General features: G+C 34.1%; 1 long non-coding RNA gene across 1 annotated transcript in view; it reads right to left on the bottom strand.

Moving 5' to 3' along the window:
- Nucleotides 1-17,471, bottom strand: part of LOC116864279 — a 150,943-nt gene extending 133,472 nt beyond the window's left edge. Inside the window, exon 1 of the long non-coding RNA XR_004381982.1 lies at nt 17,352-17,471. This is a non-coding gene — a long non-coding RNA (uncharacterized LOC116864279). The remainder of the gene's footprint in view (nt 1-17,351) is intronic.
- Between the last annotated feature and the right edge of the window lie 8,983 nt (nt 17,472-26,454).

Genomic DNA, 26,454 nt, shown 5'->3' with positions numbered 1-26,454 from the left:
ATAGATAATATGGTATGAACCTGATGTATTACACAATCATCCCAGTGGGCTCTCTGACAGCACCTACACTCAAAAACATCAATATAACTACAGTATGAATTTCCATACTTGTTAGCTAAATAAACACCTATAAAGAGACTCACATCCAGCAAAGTCAAATTTCACTGATAAATGAATTCAAATTAGGTAAAATTTTATTACCGGATGAGTTTAAATTTTCGATTCAGAGCTTCTTAAATTGTGGTTTGTGGATCTGTATGGCTAGGAACATTTGCAAGAGATTAGGAAGGCTTTGTAGATAGGCATTTTTTCTTGGTAAACAAGAGCAGAGTTGCCAGCAAAGGGAATTTTGACAGATTCAAGCAGGATCAACCCCCACACCACCACCCCTTAGGACAAAAAGGCAAAAGGAGAGTGAGGCTGGACTTACATATCACCTGATCCCCAAGACTGGCAAAGATCAGACAAGACTAAACGATTATAATCCAAAAATGTTAGTTCTTTTGGAATAGCCACATATCTTTAGGCTAATGTGTGGAGCCAGAGACTGTAAACCAAGAGGTCTGGATACCAGTGGAGGCCTTACAGATGTGTTTTGCTTGGTGACACAGTGCTTGGTATTAGGAATTTGGAGACTTCAAGGAGGTCATATACTTGCCATTTGCCACAGATGGTCCATCCCATCACTATCTACTGTCTTCACCCAGATGGACTCTCCTTTCTATCTCCCTGGTCTCTCCTGGCATTGGAATTTTTGACTTCTCTTTAGCAAATAAAAGAAAATAATGCTTTGAAATGAGGCCCGAGATTTCAAATGATCAGTTATGTCATGAACCCGTCTTACAGTCTCTATGCAGAGTGGCAGAGAGGTCTCAACCTAAAAGCCAGTTTTCTTGATTTGGCAGTGACTGCCTAAAATGCTGTTATGAAGATGTTTTAGGTTGCTGCCAGGCTCAATGTTATAGAAGAGGACAAACACAGCATTCATTTGTTCTATGTCCTGTATCACTTGTTCTCAAAATATAATCCAGTGATAATCCAATAAGTAACATATATATTCAAAAAATATTCCAAAATAGTAGTCACTGGCTACATGTGGCCAGGAAGCAATGGAAATATGAATAATCCAAGTTGAAATCTACTGTAAGAATAAAACACACACCAGATTTCAAAGGCTTTGTACAAAAAAATAATGTAAAATACTCCACTAGTAGATTTTAATACTGGGGTGCCTAGGTGGCCCAGTCAGTTAAGATGTCTAGCTCTTGATTTCAGCTCAGGTAGCGATCTCATGGTCATGAGATAGAGTCCCACGTCCTGCTCCACTCAGTACAGATTCTCTCCTCCTCTCCATCTGCCCCTCCCCCCACCCCTCACACTCTCTCTCAAATAAATCTTTTAAGAAATAATACATTTTAATATTGGTTATACAGTATAATATTTTATATTGAGTCAATAAAATACATTATTAAAGTTAAGTTTACTTTTTTTTTGCCTTTTTTTTTTTAAAGGTAGGCTCCATGCCCAATGTAGGACTTAAACACATGACCCTGAGATCAAGAGTCATGTACTCCACCAACTGAGCCAGCCAGGCACTCCTTTTTTTTTTTTTTTTTTTTTTTTTTGGCTTTTTTAATGTGGCTGCTAGAAAATTTGAAACACATATGTGTCTCATAAGACATTTCTATTAGATACCACTGTTTTATATTATACATGTTAATGATGTAGTAATATTAAAAGTGATTTCTGACTCTCATTTATATTATTTGTGCATTTTTAATGAACTACAGACCCCCACCAAATTATTATTTCGGTGGGGGGGGGGGGAGGATTTCCTGTTAATGCTTAGGAAAAATGATGAAAGTTTCCAGTACAGATTCTCTCAATATTTATCACCAAATGAACTTCCAAAGCTCCTTCCCTATCAAATACAAGCACCAGTTGGGAATCATGGCCCTAGAAGAGCAATGGGCCAAATACACCAGCCATATACATGTTTACATATTGCCTATGGTTCCCTTTGCACTAAATGGCAGGGTTGAGTTATGGTCACAGACAGAGAGCCCAAAGCCCAAATGACTTATTCTCTGGTCCTTCACAGAAAAAGTTTAATGATCTCTGTTCCAGAACAATAATTCCAAATGGGCATTTCTAAGTGAATCCCCATAATGGATATTTAGATCAATTTACAGATACAAAAGACTTCTTAAGAAGATGGAAGTCTGAACCACTGCTATAAACCACTAACATATTCAGAAATAAAACATTATTTTCTAGCTTTTAAAAATATTCAAGAACATTTTTTGAAATGATGCTTTTACAAAATGAGATTCTGGGGACAGTGTGAAGAGACAGAGTAATTTGAGAAATGAGTAAATGATAAGAGGGACTACTTCTTTTCATTTACTCTCCCAAAGATCCCAGAGAACTTGTTTTACTCTGTTTCCAACCTAAGAATGGACTTCTGAATTAATGGCAAATTACTGGGAATTTCCTTACATTGATCATAAGCATCCTAAGCTTTTGGCTGCTTAGGTAATAGACACTTTTGTAAGTTTCTATGAGAAATTAAGGATTTATATTATTAACCTTTGTCATAACATGTCATTTCATTTTTTATAAGTTGAATCTAAATCTCCTGGTTTGTGGAACCCATCAGAGAAAACTCCCAGTTTGTGCTTTATGGGTCATCACACAAAAAGTACAGAGCTCCTATGTCAAAACTGGCATTGCACTTAGCAAAATAACCTCTGGAGGTTAATAAAGCATTGTTTCACCCTTCTAAGACCTAGTTACCATATTAAAGGATGCAGATGTTCATTTCCCAATTTTATTAGCTTTCTTCATAATTGGTTAAAAAATGGAAAGAAAAGAAATTACAATTCTAATTGTGACTCTACTTAACTAGTTCAAACTGATTTAAGTCCGAACATCTGAGAAGTCTGAAAACTCAGCAACCATTTAAAAGTCTATTTGAGCAGTAGATCACAATTCCTTAGAGAAATGGAAAGGTGCTTTATAGTCTAATGATTCCTTTTGAACTGTATATCACTTTTTCTATTTAGAATTCATTTGAATGCAGAAATTGAGTTAGGTTCCTTCCGTTGGAGACACTCCAAATATTTTGACAGTTATTTGAACACCATATTGACAAGCCCATTATATTTACTGGTCCTAAAACAAATAATTTCCACATATTCTAAGCTTTAAAACCCTTTAGTACAAATTATTAAAAGATTATAAAGTGTTTGCCTGTGCATTTTTAAAGGGAGGGATTTGTGACTTCTTAAAAAAGGAAAATATTTGAATAGCAGCTATAATTCTAGTATATTCACAAATCAGTCATTAAAATGCATAGAGCAGAGTTGTTGCAGCTGTATACAGCTTTTATTACTCAGACTGCTAAATGGGTGAAACATATATTTTAATTTAATGTATAATGCACAACTCAGAATGAACCAGAATGATTCTTCCTCCCCTCCCTTTCCTAAGGAGAAGCCAGAGATCCTTCAAAGGGCTGGTGATAATTTCTCCTGGACAACAGCCAGCTGAGATTTATTGAATATGCCAGCATCTCTTCATAAAACATAGCAAGAGCTGGCAGAAGATTAAAAAAAAAAAATCAGCCTATAACATTTCTACTTTTATTCATATATTTTCATGGGAGATTCAACTCTCGTTAGCAATTATGGCCCAATGGGAACTTCAGCTCCTATAGAAAGTTAATAAAGGAGTGTCTTTGCATATTATTATTATGAGAATAAAAGACATGAGTTCAGGGAGGAGGAACACTTAAAGTCTGGACTAAAGGAAGCTACAAAGAATCATCTCAATATTATTGATAAAGGGGAAGAAAAGATGAGTAAGGGGTGTTTATTCTCAGTTAGTGACAGTACTAAGTTAGTAAAGGCATGTTTGAAAGCAGAAGAAATTACATGACATGACTATATTCAAAAGGGTGTTGTGATTCCTCTATTTTAAACAGGCCAGACTCCTGTCTGGAAGGTTCATACCTGGAGAATGCTATTGTCTACTTAATGGTTGAACCTTCTCTCCAGCCCTTAGAATGTTTCTTGAGCCTCCCTGCAAAATAAAGACCCTCCCCTTACATTTTCAGAACAACAACAAAATTCTATTTATAGCTTCTCTTGTCTCTACAAACACTTGCCGTTACTTTATTTCTTTGCAGAAATGTAAGGCTCTCTCTGACGCAATTTATTTCTTTCTTAAGATCTCCAAAAAGCTCTCACTGGAGTTCTGAACTATACTCCTACAGCACAAATCTCAGCGGTAGCACTTAACTAATTTATTGTGTTTAATTAGAGACTCTGAAAAATAATTTTCTTGTGTCTTTTCATGTCTAGAGATTTATACTAGTGCTTAGTCTCTTAGAAAAGACAGTGTTAAACTTCATGTCAGTTATGTTGGCTTTGAATTTAGTCAATTCATGACCATATCAAGGGGGGATTGTATCTTTTAGCATTATGGGTAATTTCACCATGGAGAGGAACAAATTATGGCTGAGAGTTTAGGGGTCTTAGGAGATTCTGAACTTGGCTTACTGAATTGCCAAAGCAAACTATGACACAAAAAAGGCTTCAAATCTGTGAATGTCACAGGATTCTATGTGCTTTCTCAAGCTGCCACTGCTATGCGGCAGATGCCTGCCTGAATCCAAAGGCCTTTTCTTATCTTCAAGATATCCAGAATGTACACAAAGTCCTATGGTAACTCTTTTAATTTTTCATCATTTTTAAATAATCAGTAATATGGCCCCATCTCTCTTATAACTGTATTATTTCTGAAACATCCTCAGTATTTACTCAGAGTTTATCTACTACCTTATAAAAAAGATTTGAGGTGTCCTTACAATAAGGGAGATAAACCTCATAATTTTAATAAAATATTAAAGGAATGCAAGACCCAGGCGTTGGTGGAACATGTAAATATGCTACCTCCTGGGGCTTATATTAATTGCAATTGGACTTAACACAGGACCTGATTCCCTTGCTAACAGTATAAGAACACAAGCCAAGATCCATCCATACCATTTCTTTTGCTCACTTCTAAAACATATTAATCACCTGAGCCAATGATTTAATCAATCATGCCTATTTGATGGCACCTCAATAAAAACCCAAAAAGGCCGGGTTTAGATAACTTTGCATTGTAAACATGTGGGGGTGCTGAGATGGTGGCACATTTGGAAAGAGCATGGATACTCCACACTCCTTTCCCCATATCGTACCCTCTGCATCTCTTCCAAATTACTATTTCTGAATTATATCCCCTTAATATAAATGAGTAATCTGCTGCAAAATTATTTCCTGAGTTCTGTGAGCCACTGTAGCAAATTAATCAAACTTGAGGAGGGAGTCTTGGGAACCTCCAATTTATAGCTGGTTGGTCAGAAGCATAGACAACCTGGACTTGTTGTGATGGGCATCTGAAGTGAGAAGGAGCAGGCTTGTAGGACAGAGCCCTTAACCTGTGGGATCTGATGCTAACTCCATGTAAACAGTGTCAAAACCGAGTCGAATTATAGGACACCCAACAGCATCATAGAAGTGGTTGGCGTAAGAACCCTCCGCACACACACATACATACACATTTGCAGTACAGAGCATTCTGTGACTAGACAATAGAACAGTCTTTTTCCTGTACATTTTGGCATCAAATATACACAAAACATTCTACCCTATAGCAGCAAAATATATACTCTTCTCAAGTGAGCACAGAACATTCTCCACGACTGATCCCATATTAGGTTACAAATAAATCTTACCAAATTTAAGAAGACTGTAATCAGGTCCCCTGGGTGGCTTGGTCTATCAAGCATCGGGCTCTTGATCTCAGCTCACGTCTTGATCTCAGGGTTATGGGGTTTGAGCCCTGGGTGGGGGTCCAGTGTGGAGCCTACTTAAAAAAAAAAAAAAAAAAAAAAAAAAGGAAAGAAAGAAAGAGAGAGAGATGCAACAATTCCAAGTGTCTTTTCCAACCACAACAGAACAAAACTAGAAATCAGTAGCATAAAGAAAACTGGAAAATTCAGAAATATGTGAAAATTAAACAACACACTCTTTGAACAACCAATGGGTCAAAGAAAAAAATCAAAAGGGAAACTAGAAAATATTTTGAGATCAAATGAAAAAGAAGGTACAACATACCAACAGCTACAGGATGAAGCAAATGTAGTACTAAGAAGGACGTTTATAGTGGTAAATTTGCCTGTATTAGAAAAGAAGAAAGATCTCAGACAACTTAACTGTACATCCCAAGGAACTAGAAAAAGAATAAACTAGACCCAAAGTTAGCAGAAAAAAAAAAAAAAAGAAAAGAAAAGAAATATTGGAGATAAGTGAAATAAAGAATAGAAAAAAAAAAAACAGAAAATTCAACAAAATGAAGAGTTGGGTATTTGAAAAGATAAACAAAATTGAAAAACTTAGGAAAAAAAGAGAGAAGATCCAAACAAAATCAGAAATGAAAGAGTAAACATTGCAACTGATGCCACAGAAATAAAATGAATTAATTAAATTTAAAAAGATCTCAAGAGATTACTCTGAACAATTATATTCCAAAAAAAATGGATAACCTAAAAGGAATGGATAAATTCCTAGAAACATACAACCTACCAAGACAGAATCATGAAGAAATAGGAAATCTAAACAGACCAATTACAAGAAAGGAGATTGAATTGGTAATCAAAAACTTCCCAACAAAGAAAAGCCCAGCACCAGACGGCTTCACTGGTCAATTCTTCTAAACATTTAAGAAATAATTAACCCCAATCCTTCTCAAACACTTCCAAAAAATTTAAGAGGAAGGTGCAATTCCAAACTCATTCTCTGAGGCTAGCACCCTGTATAAAAACCAGAAAAGATACCATAAGAAAAGATAATTACAGAACCATATCCTTCATGAATATAGATACAAAAATCTTCAATATTAGCAAATTAAATTCAATAGCATGTTAAAAGAATTATAAACTATGATCAAGTGTGACTTATCCCTGGAATGCTTGAAGGTTCAACATTTGCAAATGAATTAATGTGAAATTAATTAACAAACATTAACAAAATGAAGGACAAAAATCACATGATAATTTTAATAAATGTGGAAAAGGCATTTGACAAATTCAATACCCTTTCATGATTAAAAACAAAACAAAAAAAAACTCTCTACAAACAAGGTGTAGAAGAAATGTTTTCAACATAATAATATGGGCAATTTATGACAAGCCCAACTGTCCAAAGAAGACACACTAATGGCCACAGGTACATGAAAAATTGCTCAACATCACCAGTCATCAAGGACCTACAAATCAAAACTACAATGAGATATTATCTCGTGCCTGTTAGAATGGCTATCATTAAAAGACAAGTGATAACAAATGCCAATGAGGATATGGACAAAAAAGAACACTGCACAGCTGGTAGGAATACAAAATGGTGCAGCCATTATGGAAAACAGTATGGATGTTCCTCAAAAAATCAAAAATAACATTACCATATATGATCCAACAATTCTACCTCTGGGTACATATGTAAAAGAATTAAAATCAGGATTTTTGAGGAGATGTTAGCATCCTAATGGTCACTGTAGCACTATTCTGAATAGACAAGTTGTGGAAACAACCAAAATGTCCACCGATGGATAATAAATCAATAAAGAAAATGTGGTATAGCATACAACAGAATATCATTCAGCCTTAAAAAGAAAGGAAATCCTGCCATATACAGCAACATAGATGAACTGTGAAGACATGCTAAGTGAAAGAGCCAGTCACAGAAGGACAAATACTGCAGGAGTCCACTTATATGAAGTATCTGAAATACTCACACTCACAGAAGCAGAGAGTGAAATGGTAGATTATAAAGGGATGGGATGGCAGGTGAGGATGAAATAGGGAATTGCTAATCAATGGGCACAAAGCTTCAATTATGAAACTTTCAAGATAAATAGGGTCTAGAGATCTTCCAGTACAACACTGTGCCTGTAATTAACAAAACTGTATTGTATACTTAAAAATTTGTTAAGAGTGTAGATGATCTCATGTTCAGTGTTCTTACAACAATAAATTTAAAAAAAAAAAAAAAACACGCTAAGTGGTAGGCGTTGGTATCATCATTTTCTTATTAGGAACCCAAGACTTAGAGAGAGTATATACTTTGTCTAAAACTCCATGGCCATTAAGTAACCATGTCAATTAAGTGGAAACATTTATTGTATGCATATACCCACTTGGCTAAGAAGGAAATAGTAACATCAGAGGACTACCTCTTCTGTTCTTATTTGTCTATTTGTTTTGTTTTGTTTCTTAGCATGAGCAAGTTGAAGGTATTTGGGGGAAGGCACTGCCTAACTCTGTTTTATGACATAAAGGTGTGAACTTGTAGTTGACCAAAGAAGAGTAGAAGGCAGTGACTATGGAAAGGAAGGCATTTGAAAGCATCTCCAATCTTTATGTACACTGTGTGTAGTGTTTCCTACTCAGATTCTAACTGAAAGCAGTGAGACTAGGCTTCATTTTTAAGTTTGTCTCTTTTTAACTCTGTACTATACAAGTACCTGTTTGGTGTCATGCTTAATATTTTGTTTTAATTAATATTTTATTTTAACATTTATTTAATTTATTATTTATTAAATTTATTAAATTTATTAAATATTACATATTAATATAATATTTATTTTAATATTTGATGTTTGTATTTATTTTAATGTTTTAAGATTTTAATTAATTAATATTTTCTTTTAATAAAGCAGATAAATCAGAACTTTGAGATTTAAGTTGTCTATTCCATCATCTCTCTCCTCAGCCTGATTGAAACCATGCTCATTATCTTTCTGCAATTAATTCTTATTCCTCAGGCCCATTCCCATTATCCAAGAGATGAACATTTTGGAGGAAGGACGTTATCGAGATGATTAGGTCACACCACATTCACCAATTAAACAGTAGTTAGCTATGGATTCCTACTGAGAGATGTAAAGAATTAGCTGATCCTTTACAGAGACAGCTGTCATTCTAAGAGGTTATCATTTTATAGTTCTATTTCTAGAGAATTTCTTGGTATTTTCTTAAGGTCACATTGTATGCCACAGTGCTGTTTAAGAGGATAAATCTGTAACTTATCACCATTAAAGAGTGTTTTCATGGCTACTGCTAAAGTTCATCATATAGACATAAGTATTAAACACTTTCCAGTATGAACCATGTGATGTTCCAAAGAAAAGTACACCATAACCTATTCACGTTTTGCCTGTCTTTTAAGGTCTCACTAGAGCTTTACCACACTGACTCTTTCCCTCACATACACATACACACACATATATGTGTACATATATATATGTATGTATGTTTTCTCTATATAAACTATATTTCATGGACAAACATTCTATGTAATCAGGACCAAAGTGTCTAATCAATCTATAGTGAAAATTAGTTCTGAATAGATAAGCAATAAGAATATAGGTTAACTTTAATAATAAATGGCTATAATCAGTATGGCTTTATTATAGCACATTTCTTTCTCTTGCTCTCTCTTAATATATATTCCTAGTTTTGTATAATATTGAAAATGGATAGTCTGGGGTTGAATTTGAAGGTTCAAGCAAGTGGTACAGAACTGCAAATAAATGTGGTATATATAATACTGGCAGTATGCAAGGTAATGTGAAACACAGACAACTTTTTATAAGGCTATATATATTATTTCATGTATAATGATAAAAATATACTAAGCACAAAACATTCATGATTTTACTTCCATCTATAAATTCTCAATATAAAGCTAAATAAAAACTTAATTTAATTTAAAGAAATATTGTGGGAATGGGGAAAATTGTGAGAGCCGTAAAAAAATATTAGGGTTAGATATAGGAATAGAAAACAGATTTCATTCAGGAAGAGAGAGTACCAATAATATTTAACATGTATATGACACTTGCTATGTGTGAAGTGCTAATTAGGGGGCCTTGTGTCCATTAATTTATTTAGTGTCCACAACAAATCTAAAAGATAGATACCATTAATGTCTTCATTTTCTAGATGAGGAAACTGAGGCACACATTTCATGTAAGTGACTAGCCCAAGGTCACACTGAAATTATGGCTCCAGATTCTTCTCCTTTCTAGATTACACACTTTTCATTTTTAGTAATAGTCAGTGCACTAGGGAAGGATAAAAAAAATTGTAAAATTTAATGCCTAATCGTAAAAAAGAAGAGAAGCAGTAAGACATCAGAGGAGTCATTACTGAGTCCCCTGTGCTCCATACATTCTTTTCATGCCTTATTTGATTGAAAAATTGAACAGATGGAACTATCCCCTCAGAGTACTTAAGTTATTCTGTAATTTTCAGAGACAGTTAGAAATACATTAGGGGAAACAGCCCTATGTGGACATACTCTTTGTTCTCAGCACCTGTTCTCAGGTGGCTAACAACTTATAGAGAAAACTATTTCTGAATTGATAAACAATATGAATGTGATTGTCCCCAGTAATAAAGGACTATCATTATTATGACTTCCATTTATTGTGCCCTTGTTAAATAAATCCTTCATATGCATAATCATATTTACTTTTCATAACAAGTGATTATTACAGCCCCATTCCTATGGAAAAAAATTTGCAGGCTCAGAAAAGTATCCACACGTGAGAAGTAGGACTCAGAATTTGCTCTAGGAGCTATCTGATTCAAACTTTGCTATTTTGTCTGCATGTAAATGACATCAAAGGATTTTCTTAGCAATGTCCAAAAAATTAATTCTAGGGGCAAACTCAACAACAGTAACTTTGCTGCATACATTCAGAAACAATCCCTGCTTATTTTAATAGTTCAGCTCAAAATGAACCCCCAAATTTGTAGCCATCCAAATGCAAAAGGGTCTCCTTGCAAAGATTTGGTTTTGTATATCCATGAATTAAGACTAGTTCTCTCTAGCTTATTACTAAATTCAAAATTTCCTTGTTTACCTTTTTAAAACATGATTTTTACTAACTCAGTTCAACAAATGTCCAAGTGTCTACCAGTTCCTGGTGATAAGGAAACTACCAACTTGTTGGGGATAATTAACAGGTCTATATAAAAAATGACACATATCAAGACTACATGCTAGGGAATAAACTTTACAGAATAAACAGGTAATAACATTACTTTCTATTAATCCTTCAACAGTAGAAAAAGATCACTATGCCTCAGATAGATAAGGGTAATTGTGGTAAAAATTAATTTCCTCCTAACCATTTTTGGAATTCCCTTTCCTCTGTTTTAGCATACATTTTATATCACTAGAGTTATCTGGATTATGTCTCTTTCCCTCCATTACTAGATAGGAATACTTAGGGAATAAATACAAATTCTCACTCATCTTCATATTACACTTGATAATGATGGCTAGGTGTTAACTTTTATTGAGTATTGCTCATAGCACCTTACACATCTAATTCTTTAAATCTATATAACCATCCCTTGGGTAGGCACTATGATCACTGCATTCTGCAGAGGAAGAAAGTAAATCACTTGCTCAAGACTTAGTAAGGGGCACTAGTGGGATGTGAGCCCAAACAGACTGACTCTCAAAAACAGATGTTCAGTTAATGTTCATTAGAGTAATTTAAGAAAAATCTGTTTCAAGATTCAAAGAGGAGGTGAGTACCTCATATCGAATAAGTAATTAACCAGGGACAATAATGAGGGTTAGGCAACCTTCCTCTTCTTCATTTCCAAATAAGTAAGGTCATAGTATGTTGACACAAGTATGGCAACAGCAATATATTCTACAAGGTGAGCAGTGAACTCATGTGTAGCCTGAATATTGTAAGACATCTTTTGCTCTCCCAGACAGGTGCTTGAAGGTATGTGTAAGTATGTTAAAATGGCCATAACAATTACATGACAGGGAAAGTAAGGATAGAAAAGAAAAGGAAGGAGCCATTTATTGGGCAGTTACATGCCTTGTGCTCTGAGCCAGGCACCTCACATATATTATTTTATAAATCCTACCACATACCTTCAAATTTTAAAATTTAAAGCTCAGTGACTGAGATTATCCAAGTCCAAATCACGATTGGGATCTAAGCCTATCTGAGCCCAAACCTTTATTCTAACCACTGAAAACAGAAAATTTCTCAAATATTTAATGTATTCTTTGTTTAAAAAGCTACACATATAAAACAGCAAGTATATATAAGATATAAGACTTGCTCATTAAACGTCAACAAACATCATAATCTTCCTGAGAATGCCACCTAAATTCTGAGAACATCTGTCCATGATATTAAGCATCTGAGCAGTTTTTTAGAGTGTGTTATCCTATGAAGACTAAGGATGCTTGTTTGTTGACTTATTAGAAAAGAAACAATTCTCATTATTTTGAAGTCAGTAATTACTAAATTCAGAAGTGGAATATAAAACATAATGTACACGAAGGATATTTGTGCTGTGATTCACATTAGTCAACCTGCAATATGCACTACCCAAAAGAGGAAGAAAAGATGGTCTTTGCTCTTGAGATGCTCAATATTTTATTCTGAACTTAAGAAATAGGCACCAACTGCAAAAATGCATTTTAATTTGCTGAAAGGAATGATTCAGACTATATACATGCTATTTTTATTAAGGAGAGAGTAATACTAGCCATGGATAAAAACTTTTAGAGAAAGGAGCACTTTAGTTTGAAGGGGATATAGTATAATATTGTTATCATGAGCTTGGATTAGTAATAATAATAATCGTAATAATAATGATAATGACAATAATAATAATAAAAAAAAACCTGGGTTCAGATCCTGGTTGGCCTCCCTAGTGTACATCTGTGATTACTGGCCTTCCTGTGTCAACTCACCATTCTTCTAGTAACAGCCTCCTGATCTTATCTAGGAGATCAGCTCACCTTTATTCTAAGTCCTGTGTTTAGAGAAAGGAATATACCTGACCCCTGCTTCAATGAGCCAAGCATAATCCTCTCAGAATATTCTATCCTGTGAACATTAAAGATGGCTATGTGACTAATTGGTTCAATCAGAGGCAGGCCTAGGACTTTTCAGGAAACTGCTAGAAATGGAAGTTTTCACTTTTACTGGGGATATTGTCCCAGTCTGTCTGTGGCAGCCATCATTCCAGCACAGGAGGGACAGTCTGCCTGAGAATGGAGTCAACACATGAGGAACCAGTGACAGGTAACAGAGAGAAACAAAGTCTTAATGGACATCATTCGGGCTTCTTGAAGCAAGCCATTTCTAAACCCAGTATAATCAAAATCCTGAGATTTTGATTATAAAAATCCATAAATGACCTCCTTATTTTTGTCCTTATAAATTTAACTTTGGTTTCTATCACTTGCAACCAAGAGTGTTAATACAGAGAATTACCACTGGTATGTCCTTAGATAAGTTATCTACTTCTTAAGATTTTTGTGAGGAGTTTTTATAAAATAATACATGTAAAAGATTCAGCCTAGGGCCCAGCATAATGTGTTACTGGCTGACTAGGGAAGTATTGCTGAAGAGTAACAAGCTGAACTGAAAGTTCAGAAACCCTCGCTCATACAGGTGCCAAACAGAAGTGCTACAGAGGAAGAGGGCAGAGAGCGTGAAAACTTTCCTGCAGCTCCTCTCTTTTCTCAGGCCTAGAGAAACTAGTTTGGAGTCTGAAGTGACAAGGCTGAAAAAGGGAGGAAAAATGAGTTAGGTCACATCCATTCACATCAATCACTTTCACATTCCTAAGTAGAGTATTTCAAATGAAAAACCTCAGACATACCAAAGAAAACAAATTGGGTCACTTGGACCATACTGTGTCTTTCAGGAAAACTTGTTCTGGCACAATCAGACTAACCTGAACTACATTGTGCGAAGCTAACATATGACTTGAGAATAACACCAGTGGAAGTAATTTGGGACTTTCTGTTGTAGTTCTGTGGGCTATTTTTCATACCTCTCTATTGTAGAGAGAAATTAATAATGACACAAATTATTCTAATTATTTCCTTCTGGTACATAATTTGATAACCAGCAATTTAAATAATATGTTTATATTAAAATATTGTCATATTTAAAGATATTTTTGAAGTTCTATAGAATTTAAATCACATCTTTTCAGGTTTATTTTTCATAAATAAAGTCAATCCCATCACAGAATCAATGTAGTAAGACTAGGAAAAAAGAAAGAAAATTTACTTACATGCTTTTGAACTAAGATTTAGCATGTGTATTTGAAGGAAAATTTGAAATTGCTGAAATCTAGCTATTAATAGTAGTTTGTTTTGTGCTACCTCAAAAAAAAAAAAAAAGTGAATACAGTCTCCTTTTTCTATATTTGTAATTCACCCAGGAGAATTTAAAACTTTATGTGGGCAATGCCAACAAAAATGTTTCTGAGACTTCAAACACTAGAATTAGTTAAATACACTATAATAATTCTTGTCATTTTTTTTTTTATAAACTCAATTTCAGAAGTTTGGTAGGACATTGAAATGGAAACATCACAAGGTACATCTTTAGGCTTGGCCATATCACTTTTAAAAAAAAGGAAATATGAATACAAGCAAAATGACTCAGGGATAGTAGGATTTACTTACCCCTGCTAAAATAACTTGAAATTTTGTGAGAATACAAGAACCAAACTGATGATATTTCAGTTTAGTTTAAGTGTTTTATAAAAAATGATTATATTAAAAAACTAGATAGTTTTAAGGAAGATCTTGAATTAACCAGATTAGGATTGTCAAATATTCACACCTTTAACACACATACATACACACTCACATGTGTGTTTTTTCCTAGTAGCCATAGATAGATAAAAATGAGAATCTTTTCATTTTTGTAAACCACTTAACTGATGCAAAATTGACAGACAGAAAGCTGTACATATTTAATGTACGCAGTTTGGTAAATTTAGAGATAAGTATATACACACAACTGGGACTCTTTTAAATCATAGTTTTAGAATTTCCTCTTTAATCACATAGTAGGATTTATTTAGTCTAACTCTCAAATGGTTCAAGCCTCAAATTTAACCCCAATTCTGACTCATTTTTGACTCATTAAATAAATATTTTTAAGCAGCACCCTCCAGTAAAACTATAATACAAGACATATGTGTAATTTAAAAGTTTTCAGTAGCTAGATTTTTAAAAAGTCAAAAGAAATAGGTAAAATTAATTTTAATACATTTTGCATAGCTCAGTATATTCAAAATATCATAATTTCAACATGTAATCAATATAACATTAATGAGATATTTTACTTTTATTAGGTACTATCTTTGAAATCCAGTAAAAATACTGTACACTGAGTATGTCTCAACTCAGGCCAGCCACACCATACACCATGTATGTATGTAATTACATACACCATGCTAGTGGCTTCTTATTCAACAGTACAGGTTTGTTTTGTTTTTTTTTTTTTTAAGATTTATTTATCTGAGAGAGAGAGAGAGTGCCCTCATGAGTGGGGGTAGGAGCAGAGGGGGACGGAGAAGAGGGAAAGAATTCCAAACAGACTCTACACTAAGCAATGAGCCCAGTAGGGACTCCATCTCAAAACCTGAAATAATGACCTAGCTAAAACTAACGCTATTGATGCTCAAGTGAATGAGCCACCCAGGCACTCCTCAACAGCACAGTTCTAAAGTCACCAATGGCTCTTCCTCTGACAACTTCCTTCTTTGAAAATTAGTGTGCCATAGCAAATGCAACATATCTACTCTCTCCCTGCATCCCTTCTCAAACTATGCTCAACGTGGAAACCCATTAAGAGAAATCACAATCTCAAAAGTCTAAAACACAATCTGAGAAATATTTATGGGAAATAAATAGGTCCAACAAATGTGGATAACTGAGAGAAAGTAAAATGAGGGTGCAGATGTATATTCAAAGTGTATCCAGTCCAGTGACTTGACACATCGGCAAATTAGATGTCGTTGCATTTTCACTAAAACACTCAACAATAAAGTTGTTGGGGTAAATTCTACCAGGCCAAGAAATGCAGGCTTTAACTCAGTTTTGTAATACAGCAATTTGAGTTTCTCATTATAATAGCAGTAATTTTAGATAATACTTACTATGGAAAGGTTCTAAGGAATAGTTCTAAACTTTTTTTAACACATTATAGTCAAATACTATATATCCATTTGGACTACAAACAAATATGAGAAGGCTGACATAGCCTCTGCCCCCCTAACCCCTTTCCCATCTGCAAGCTAGAAAAGGTGGCCAAGGAGGCTTTTATAGATGTTTTTTCTATCTTGGATTGGAAATAATGATACTCTATCAACATCCACAGTCCTCTGTCAAACTTCTTGTAATCCCATGTGGAAAATCACATAACCAGTTACTTATAATCATAACAACCCCTCCACAAACTTACAATATTCCTTCTCTAAAATATTTTGTAGATACTCTTAGTTAACATATCCTTTAACTACCTATTTAAATGTCCTTTTTTTGCATTGTTCTTTGACCTTACCTTACTTCAATTACATAACTAATCCCTCCTACCTCTCCAACTGCTCCTGAGAAGCACCAGTAGGAAGTTTAGTAGGTGAAGCAACTGTGGTAATGAAAACCACAGGCTGTGGCCCAAGCCATCCTTAGTTCAGAACCTGTCCCTGCATTCACAGTGAGTGACTTCGGGCACGATACTTAATTTCTCTGATTTGCTTCTTACCTTTAAAATGGGGACAAGATCTAACACATTCAGAACATCCATCAATAAGCTATGATACAAATGCCAATTCTGGCTATTTTTACCATAGTCCTTATCAATATTAACCCAATAATCTCATTTCTAAAATATCTCAAAGTCTTTTAAAGAAAATTATTAAAGGCTTAAAAAAATCTCCATATTATCTATCTATACCTTTATCTCTATATATAGATCTATGGATATACAGATATCTATACATCTATATCTCTGTGGAGATATAAAGATAGTGACAAAAATATTCTTTTTCTCTCTAACTTCAAAACTGGTCAGTAAATTGGTCAGTAAATTTACTGCATTGAGATACAGCTATCTCATGCTGTTCCCTCCTACTGCATTCTAGTAAAACAGATTTCAGGAATTATTCTCTGAGATGTTAATAGTATTTTTTAGATTCTACTTCAAAAAGGTTTGGGAAGTAAATTTTATTTGCATAATTTTTGACATTTGTTAAACATTTTAAAATATTCTATATTTTCCCCAGAAAAGAGATATATTAAAACCATTTGCTAAATTTACATGACCACAGAACCTTTTTTCTCCAAGTATTCTACAGGACTGCAATTCCATAGATCATACTTGGGGAAATGTTTCTAGCACCTAATACTTTTTTTTAATCCAACTGAATCATAAAACTGACTCACCATCTTACACTTCCACTTTTACTTTTCATTGTAAATCAGAGGAACAAATACTTCTTGCTTCAAATCTTCCTGAAACAATTTTGTGCCAGGTTCCAAAATTTTGTAAATCCATATTCTTGTTACATTGTACTGTGTAAATAGAATTCCAAGTGAAGAAACAGTAATTAGAGACACAAAAGGAAGAAATCCAAATTTTCAAAAAATATTCTCAAGAGCTTTAAGTTTAAACAAAATTGAATATCCCAGGTTTAAATTAAAAGATTAAAAGTTGCTAATAAAAAAATTAAATGCAAAATTTTAAAAAGTCAGATGACAAAACCCATCATATATAACTGAATATCAACTTATAATAAAGACATATAAAAATACCATTGTTTATTAAGTATTAAGATTTAATTATAATTATTCACTAAGTTGCTCAAAATCACAATTTTAAAAGGCACCAGTAAACTAAATGTGCACTAATGTATTGAACAGTTGTCAAATTACTTGCAAAAGCATATTTCTCAAATCAATTTTAAGATCCCACACATTTAGAAGGTATTTAATTGACTTTTTTCCTAGAAGATACTCAAATGGAATGCAAATAGCCTAACATACATCTTAGTATGGTAGTCTCACTCTCTTAGTTTTGGGGTTTGGGGGGGTTGGGGGGTTGTTTGTTTTGTGTGTCTGTGTGTTATTTTGTTTTGTTTTTTGTTTTTTTAAGAGAAAGAGAGAGTGCAAGCTGGAGGGAGTGAGGGGAGACAGAGAGAGAGAATCTTAAGCAGACTCCATGCCCAGTGCAGAGCAGGATGCAGGGCTTAATCTCACAACCCTGAAATCATGATGTGAGCCGAAATCAAGAGTTGGATGCTTAACTGACTGAACTACCCAGGCACTTTTCTCTTAGTCATTTTTAGTCTTTCTATAAATATCAAGTATTTTCTGAGTCATAAGAGATCAATCATTATTGGATAACTCCTATTCATGCTTTTCTTGGGAAATATGATAAACCCCTGGGTTTTCCAAGGACTTCTTTCAATCTTTTTAGAAAGAATTACAGTTGAGGAATTCTTATGATGCAAATTATAAATGAATTTAAAATCAGTGAGAAAGAGAAAGACATAAATGATTTGAAGGGAATCTACTCTCCTATAACCAGGTATTTAGAAGAAGAGACTTTATGTTTTGTTTTAGTAGAATACAATCACCAGGAAAAGAACTGCAATTTTTCATAATTTAACTAAATTTGGGATATTAGCCTCTTCCTAGTCTGTACTGTCTGCTTCGACATGAATGGAATGCTAAGTAAACATGGGAAGAGAGGTAGATAGAAGAAAGCCATAGAGATACAGGTTTCAAAAATGAATCTATTCTTCTATTGATTTTCACTAATTATATTACTTAGAATAGAAATCTGAATGGGGTAAGGGTAGCAAGACAGTAAACTATAGTTTTGAAACAACTTTCTCAGAAGACTTCAGAACATTTTTAATCTTTGAAATGTATAAACCCATTTTTCAGATGGCAGATTGAAAGCAAAACATGTATATAATGCCTTTTTGAAATGCCAAAATTGAATCAATGATTTGTCCACCAAATGCTTGAAAAACCAAATCCAGGGCCCAATCAAATGAATTTATGGATTTATTATTTACTTATTTTAAATTACTGGTTCTTTAAAAAAGCTCTCTTATTTTCATATCTTATTTATGTGAACATATATATTTATTTATTTATTTATTAGCCTATATTTAATATTATAAAAAGCATGCAAAATTCATTTGGAGCTGACCTTCTGACCTAAAAGATAACTCAAAGCTGGTCAAATATATAGGAGTAGGCCTTTTTAATACTTCGAAGAGTCAATAACACCAACATTTTAGTTGTCACTAAACGGAGGCACAGTTCAGATTTTGTTGTTTCAAGTTAACAGTTTCAGTCTAAGAATCTCTAAAGAGCTCCAAGGCTCAAAAGCTTCTGGCTACAGTCGGAGTTCAAATGACACACAGTCATGGAAGCTGAGAGATAATTGCCAAAGGTTACTCTGAGCAGCAGTAGGGAAAATCGAATACGGGAGTCCCATGCTCTTATAAATGTTTTCATCTCAAAAACACAAAAAAATTCTTTGCTATTTGTCAGTTCTCAAGTATATTTATTATTTCAACTTAATAAGTATTTACCTCGTAAGAACCCAAGAACCCAAATGAAAATAAATGATATTTATTAGTGAATAATGATTTGTTCCAGTGTCTGGGTCTAAAATAAAGTAACCTCATCAGAAGGTAAATACCAGCACTGCCCTTGGAAGTCAACAGGTAATGATAAATAAGAACAAATGGAAAGAAATAAGGAAAACAGCTTAGAGAGCTGGGAGATTGATTTTCTTATGTCAATGATATGTTCCATTTGTTTCTAGCTCCTTCATTGGCTAGCATAATTACATTAAATGTAAGAATTTATCTTCAGTAGATTTGGGTACATTTGAATCATACATACATGGGGCCTAAAAGAAGAAAAAGAGATCATTTTATGATAGGTATAATTTCTGGGAAATGACATGCTTCCATTTCTACAGATATTATATATCTTAGATGTAGTAGTAGTTTGTCTGTGGCATATCTCTTTCAGAGAAGTTGCTTTTAGGCAGTAGGTTGGCCTCAACCCAAATACATCTTTAGAGAAATGTCAATTAGAAATTTCTAATAGACATCCTGAGGTCTTGCTCAAGGTGTTTCTAAATGTCATTGTCATGTAGCTGAGGAAAAAGATGATGTACATTTAAAGATATACGATTATCTAATGGAGGTCAAGGTCAAGAAATAAAGCTGAGAATCAGGAACCAGAGATTAGTCATCCATCTGGTATCTTCTCTCTTCCTCCTTTCATATAGCCCATGTCTGCTTCTATTACTTGATTTGCTTCATGAAATGGATCTTTCTGTATACACGCCTCCTTCGCCATATCTTGCAAAATAAAACCTGCCCCAAAAGTCAACAGTAATTCCAGAGGTCATTTCCTAAATCCAGACCAGTAACTACAGTAGAAGTTAAATCCACTTATCTGACATCATTCAGTTACATGAGCTGAAAAAGTCAGAGAACTAAATATATATATATGAGTTATATTCACACATAATAAATACATAATACATAAATATGAATATACATTTTAAGTATATGAAATATATACTCAATCATTATAACTTCTTAAAATGAGTATATGTAAATCAAGCACATACGATCTTGAAGCTAGAGGGAAGGGGTGAGGTGAGGGAAGGTAGGTGACATCTACCTACGTGCTGGTCCACCTACATGGAATGCTAATGTAGATAAGGGTCCAAAGGTGACATCTCATTTCCTAACTGGACAAAAGTAAGGTCTGATGTTAGGCTTGTTGCCATTGCTTCTCTGGGTAGTTTACTGGCAGTCTTTGAAGAGTGGGTAGGGGGCCTCCATTACTATACAAATCTCTGACATGGGAGCTCCTATCTCATTCTTCTTCCTTTCTGAGTCCCCCACAGAGGCAGCCCAACCCAGACTCTTATTGCTGGGGCCATTTCTCCCGATATATGAATATATTTATTGCAGTTTTGACAAAGTAGCTCAAGTCCAACCATCATCTACACTACTACCTACCACAGGAAGGTCATTATCCTTGATCAACAGCATGTGGTTAGGGGGGGATTAAGGATTGGGTGAAGCAGGTGAAGGGGATGAAAAGGTACAAACTTTTTACCTCTGCTTTTAGACCATTTAGAATAAGTCTGAGAAACTTTGTGAGTCATTCCCAAGTATATCTTGTTCTACCAGAAGAAAATCACTTGACATTTTGAAGTTACCTCATTCTTATTTGAAACATTTGTGGAAAATAACTTCACATACAGGAAAAGAAAGTAAACAGAAATAAATCATAGAAATTTAATCTGCCACAGATGCAATGAAAACAGAAAAACTGTGGGGGAGGGACAGAAGAAACTTACAAATATTTCAATCAAATTAACATCAAGCATAAGTTAGATGAGACTGGGAAGATAATTACCTGCCTAGAAAAGCAATTAAATTGAAGTTTTCTCCTTTTTTTCCCCTTAACAGCAGATGCTGTTGTTAGAAAGAAATAGTGGAAGCATTAATTCTGGAAATATAATATTTTAGGATTTACTTTTTCTGGAAATATTTATAAATATGAAAATATGAATGCCTGATGTGAAGGTAGAGCTATGCATAACCCAATATCGTGGAAGCTGCCCAACCTCACACAGCCATTCCATCTCACTAGATCTTGAGGAGATATTATTATATTACCTGCCCGTAAAAAAACAGTTCTTTTGAAACAAGTGTTACCTTCCAACAATTCTTTCTGCTTTATTGGAAAAGCAAAATCTGTGAATCCTTTCTTGATAATTTTAGATTGTTCATCTCAACTGATTATTCATTTTACTTGAGTCCTTCTTCAAGAGTGTGTCAAGGACTTTTATTTTTGTTATAGAAACCATTAATTTGCATTTGAAAGATGGGAAGTTGGGAATAAAGTCTTCAACTAATTATATTCAGTGGCTATATCTCTATGCAGAAGCCTGTGCATAGCCACAAAGGATCTAAGAGGAGTAATGCATCTGTTTTATTACTCTTTGTGTTTTCATCAAAATTGTAGAGAATTTTATTAGTCTCCTCCACATTTCATTTCTCATTTCTCATCATTTCCTATCTTCATTTTTACATGTGAAACATGCTTTGGACTTTCAATAGTCAATATTTCTAATTCTCTCTCCTATAATTAATTGCTTTTTTCTTCCTGTATTTTCTTTGTTGTTTTACTTTTCTTATTGTGAGAAAAAATACAGGATAAAAGATGGATCTAATGAAGATGATAAGTAAGTATATTTTATAATTTATATTTTGGCAGAAAGTGAAAAAGATATATTCACTGAATATCTCTACTGAAATAACAGGCTTAGAATAAATAGCTAATTAGTATTTGAAATCACAATTAGTTTATATCTATCTTTGAAAAAACTGTATTTTGGGGTGCCTGGGTGGCTCAGTGGGTTAAAACTTCTGCCTTCGGCTCAGGTCATGATCCCAGGGTCCTGGGATCAAATCCCGCATTGGGCTCTCTGCTCAGCAGGGAGGCTGCTTCCTCCTCTCTTTGCCTGACTCTCTGCCTACTTGTGATCTCTGTCTGTCAAATAAATAAATAAAATCTTAAAAAAAAACTGTATTTCATATACAGTATTGTTAAAAGATAAAGCACACACAGGTACTCTGTGAAATACCAAAACAAAACTTCAAAGGCAAGTCATCTATAAATATAAAATTTAGAAAACTGAAACACAATATGAAGGAAAATAATGCAACAATGAATAGAAACCATACAATCTCCAATAAAAGAGTGCTGAGTAATGAAAACAATATAAAATAAAAGTGATTTCAACAAAACAGGTTCAAGTTTCAAAGGAGACAAGACAAGGGGGTCACATTCCATGACAGTAAAACAAAATAAATTAGTACAAAATAAGATTTGGTGAAAAAGCTCAGATAAGGGATGCCTGGGTGGCTCAATCTGTTAAGCCACTGCCTTAGGCTCAGGTCATGATCCCAGGGTACTGGGGTTGAGTCCTGCATCCGGCTTCTTGCTCAGTGAGGAGCCTGCTTCTCTCTCTGCCTCTGCCGGCCACTCTGCCTGCTTGTGCTCTCTCTCTCTGAGAAATAAATAAGTAAATAAAATATTTAAAAAAAGAAAAGCTCTGATAAAACAAAACTTTAATAATCACAAATATTCATTCAAATTAAATCAAACCATACTGAACTCAACCCAGATATCTATTTTATATATTAATATGTATACAGAAACATTCTGGATCATAGCAGAATTCAATTTTTGGTACTCTTAAAGAGCAAAGAATTGGTGTAATATGATTTTTTAGTTAAATTACAAAGATCGAAACACAACAAATTTCAAGTAAATTCACGAATGTAAAAATAGGTAGCATTTTAGGGTTGATTTCATATAACAAATTATCCATCAGCATACATTTCCATTACAAATATACCAAAAGAGACTCTGGACCCAATATCCAACAATATACTTTAGCCATGATATCTGTTCTCAGAATATGCTAGTAGCATTCAACCAGTATTTTCAGGTCAGAAGTGCCTCTAACTCCACATTTAATTACCATAAAATAAATCTAAATTGATTCCAAACCTTTATGCTTTACAGTCTACTTTTCATTAAATAAAATTAAAAAATAAAAAACATTTTTCCTCTCAGTCTTCTAGCTCCATAAAGAGTCCCACTGAAATCCATGAGAAAAACAGCAACTACAACAGAAGACATGTTCAAACACTGATTCATTTCTTATCTTTGGGAAGAGATTGGCAAAGCCAACAGCAAATGAATGAGAGAACTATTGCACTAATAGATACTTCAACTGTTTCCTTTGTAAATGGCACTGAGACTAATAATAGCCTGCAATAACAATAATGAATCCTATTAGCTTTTCATGATGATGACGATGATGATGATGATTACCCTAGGTTGAAAATAAGATTACAAGAATACTGTGCAAGATGTTCTCTGAAATTATAAATGAAATATGTTCTCTTCCATATGTACATTTCCTCCAGACAGTGTGTAAGGTAGCAGCTATTTCTTTGGTACATAAAAACAGAGAGATCATTACAATCATGCAAATTAAATTCTGATTATTGTTTCTGTGAAATATATACTAGGAGCAGCATATACACTTTTTCTTCCCATATCTACAATATTACTTCTTATCTGTAAGTTAGAGAGAAATCCTCTCGCCTCTGTCACAGAGAGAAATTAGCTCATCTCTGACAATGGATTAAGCCATCTTTAAATTACAGGTTTTCCAGGGTAAAATTCAGTATGTTTAATTCTTATCCTAAAATTTGTGTTTATATATTAAAAAATCTCAGTGCTAAACCCCCTAATGTATAATAATTTTGCTCACCTCATGCCATTACATTTGTTTAAAAATGGCAGTCCTCTGTTTTCAATAAAACTGATGTCAACCATGTGATACCTCAATGTAATAACTTGATAAAACAGCAGGTGGTTTTACAGTATTAACATTACTAGTCACTTGATAAAAGTTCATATTTCAATAACATAAGTTATTTTCTTCCAAAAGAACATGTACTGTGCATGATTAAGCAGTCTAATATTATGAAACTCTGGAGAACATTATATATAGCCTTCTATCCTGACTGAACTCCAAAACAGAGAATGAATAATGAAAAATGGAAGCTAATGTTAACAGTTTGGGTAACTAATGAGAAATGTGTCACCTAAACTTAAGCCAATATTTGTCCCATAATTTGAAATCTCTTCCTATTAAATGAAATCATTTAATATAATTAATTGTGGCTCTCCTTATGGTCACATACAAATCTCCCCTCTATATCCACCCTCAACCATTATATGCATCTTTCATGTGGCATATAATGAGGCTTGTCTGCCTTTCTCACACATCAGAGGAAGGCCATCCAGTCTAAAATGGAATGTTGGAACTTGTCTGGGGTAAATAATGATTCCATCATAGAAAAAATGTCTCTACATGCCATTTCTATTCCAGGCACTTTGTTCTGAGAGCTTCTCTCTTCTAGATAGAGCTCAACCCTAAAAGGGCTTACAGACTTGTGTGTGTGTGTGTGTGTGTATGTGTGTGTGTGTGTGTGTGTGTGTGTGACACTTAAAGCTGCCCAGAACTCAGTTTGTCATCTCTATGGGGGGTATCTTTTAGATGGTGACTTGAAAAATGAAAAAAGGAGTGGTGCAAAAGGAGACAGACCAGAAACTAGTAAAAAATAAATTCAAATCCTGTATTTGTCTTGAGCTGTATGGTTTTGGGCATATCATTTAACCTACCTGGACCTCAGTTTCCTCATTTATTAAATCAGTGAGTGAGGAAGATAACCCCTCACTTTTGAAATTAACATACTTCCTTTTAATCACTTTTATGCCATCTTGTCTATGATTCTAATTTAAGCCTTTTTTTCAATTAAAGTTGATTAATAGATTTCAAACTACTCTACATTTTCCATTCTGCTGCTCACCATTTTGTCTGAGGTCCTTGTATTTGCTTCCCAAAGCACTGTTTTCACTATTTCTATACCAGTGGTTCTTAACATTCATGATTTCAGGATGGGTGAGCACTTGCCACACATAAGAGGTTGGGGATTAGGGGGTAGCTGGTATTTGGCTGAAGCCGATCAATGATTAACAGACAATAATGTGGACAGAAAGTTGCCCATTTTTTAAAAGAACCTAGAAATCTAGATTTTTATATGAAATTTACTAACTTTAAAGTCTTATCAAATGATTTTTAAAAACTGAACACCCTATATGGGTCAAATAACATCATTGAGACAACTATAGCCCCATGGAATAGATGAGTGCTTGAAGTCTCTACTGTAAGTCTTCTAGTACATGTCAGTACATTCTCAAGAACCCAATGTTTTCACTATGCATTCTGAGAGGCATCAGCATAAATACAGCAAAAGACTGCAACTACCCAACTATCTCACAGACTGGCAGTTAGTTCAACCTACTCATTTTACATGTATGTAAACTGAAATCTAAATAATTGTAATGCCTTTTCCTAAGATCAGATGGCAAATTAGTAAAAAAAAAAATTGAAACAAGAATCCAAGTCTCACACTTCAGAGTAAAATTCCTGTACCTTCTAGCTTTTCCCTCATTTTTTCAGTGTGTCTGATAGAAAAATTCCATGCTTTCAAATTGCAAACATAATTTTCTCATTTGCAGAGCTACCTTTCCTAGGATCACTTTGACATTATTCATCTTGTTCATTTACATAAAAGTTACCATATAATATCAAGTTATATATAAATTATAATATAAATGTCATTCATGATATATGTGCACTTCATATATATTACAAGAAGTTTATTTATTTTATATACATGCATGTACACACATACACACAATGAGGCTTTTAACAATGTGAGTTCTCCTCATTAAATCTTCAATTCTTTATCTACATTGGACAATACCTCCTTCACATTCCCCATTCTTATGAACAATATCCCACCCCTTCCTAAGCTCTCTGTCTGAAATATGTGGTTACTCC

This window comes from Lontra canadensis, unplaced genomic scaffold (genome assembly GCF_010015895.1).
Source record: "Lontra canadensis isolate GAN:19392208 unplaced genomic scaffold, GSC_riverotter_1.0 scaffold5, whole genome shotgun sequence".
Lineage (NCBI taxonomy): Eukaryota > Metazoa > Chordata > Mammalia > Carnivora > Mustelidae > Lontra > Lontra canadensis.
This window is presented reverse-complemented; position numbering and strand designations above follow the sequence as displayed.